At 40.8% G+C, this 1,862-nt stretch overlaps 1 pseudogene; it reads left to right on the plus strand.

The window, feature by feature from the left end:
• Positions 1–1,266: 1,266 nt before the first annotated feature.
• On the plus strand, positions 1,267–1,385 carry LOC111741330 (annotated as a pseudogene).
• The last annotated feature ends 477 nt before the right edge of the window (positions 1,386–1,862 follow it).

Here is a 1,862-nt window from a genome sequence, read left to right on the forward strand (position 1 = left end):
TTGCTTGTGGTCCCTTTTCTCCATCTTCCCAGTCAGCAGCGGCTGATCAGTCAAGTCTTTCTCTCACTGAATCAATGTGACACTGACTTAGCACACTGCCTCCCTCTTTCGCATTTAAGGGCCCTTGTGATCATATTGGGTTTATCCGAATAATCCAGGATAATCTTCCTACTTTAAGCTCAACTGACTAATAACCTTATTCTTTCTGTAACCGTAATTCCCTTTGCCATGAAACATAACATATACACAGATTCTTGGAATTAAGACAGGGACATCTTCAGAAAGCCAATATTCTGTCTACCATGGCTGTGCTGTTTATGATAACTGACAACTTCACAGAGTGTCCAAGGTATCACAGTAAATGGCAAAATGTTTTGTCCTCATGCAGTTGAGAAAAGCATGGACAATAGCATTGACTGGAGGTCCCAGAGAGGTTGTACTGTCAAACTCAGAAAAATATAGCAGGAGATTCATATAATGGACCTGTAAATAGGAATGAAAAAACCAGGTACCATGGAGGCTGATATACATTTCAGTAGCTGCCATCATGGAAAGATGGTGGCCAAGGACCAGACCACTTTTTTTCCTGACCCCAATGACTTTATGATATGTAGTGCCCTAATGCCCCTAACTTCCTGATGTGAACTTACATGCAACCTCAGGGAGAAAAAGAAATGGAAACCATAAATCAAATGATTTTCCCTGGAATTGATTAAAAATAATTCTCCACTATCATTGATTAAAACTAATTCTCCACTATCATTGATTAAGGGCTTGACATAGAAATTAGGTATATTTATAAGGGGATAAAAAAAGCATATTTCACATTTGGGTTTATTGTCTGATATTTAACACACATTAAACTCTCAATACCTTTTTCTAAAACCACAATGAGTACTTTGCGTTCTATTCTAAACCCATTGAGTGTGTGTGATTTCACCTGTGCTTCTACTTCTCACCTTCAAACATTAGAGACAAAGAAGAGGGTGACAGACCAGAGCCCCATGTTCCACGGAGGCGTCATCTCCTTCTTCCTTTCATTTCAGAATGGATTACTTTATCAGGGAAGAGATTTTTTCTTTCAACATGTATTTCTATTTCTATCCCACTTGGGTTAGCTTATGGTAAAGTTGATATCCTCCCCTCAGGGAAGTGAGAAAAAAAACTTTTCGAAACCATTGCTTTTCTCAGGGCTTATGTAAAAAACTTTTTTAAAGAACCCTATTTTGCCATCCACATGGAATTTTGCCTTAAGAAATGTCAAGAGACTATGGCCATGCCACCCTGAACACACCCAATCCCGTCTGATCTCGGACACTAAGCAGGGTCAGGCCTGGTTAGTACTTGGGTGAGAGACCACCTAGGAAGACTGGGTGCTGTAGGCCTGGTTAGTACTTGGGTGAGAGACCACCTAGGAAGACTGGGTGCTGTAGGCAGGGGCGGGAGGGAAAAAAAAGAAATGTCAAGGGAGAAAATGATAATTCTATCTAAGGTTTCTTCTAGGAGCTTTATACATTCTAATTCCTATAACTCTTAAAAATAGATGTTATTATCCCCAATATACCTATGATAAAATTGAGATCCATAAAGACACCTCACTTTTTCAAGGGGCCTTAGCCTAGGTTTCCCCCAAAGCAGAGCCTGACACAAGGATTTGTATGCAGGTGGCTTGTTTGGAAAGTGCACCAGAGAACAGGACTGAGGGACACAGGGAAGAAGAAAGAGCCGATACAAGGGTGCTTTACAAAGTTGGCCCCCGATAAAGGTGACAGAGCTTGATCCAGCCACACCCTTCCATAGGGTTTGTGAAGTGAGTCACAGAACTCTGCACCTGGGTTAGAAAATGGAGAATAATTTATCTT

This window comes from Pteropus vampyrus, unplaced genomic scaffold (genome assembly GCF_000151845.1).
Source record: "Pteropus vampyrus isolate Shadow unplaced genomic scaffold, Pvam_2.0 Scaffold76, whole genome shotgun sequence".
NCBI classification, from domain to species: domain Eukaryota; kingdom Metazoa; phylum Chordata; class Mammalia; order Chiroptera; family Pteropodidae; genus Pteropus; species Pteropus vampyrus.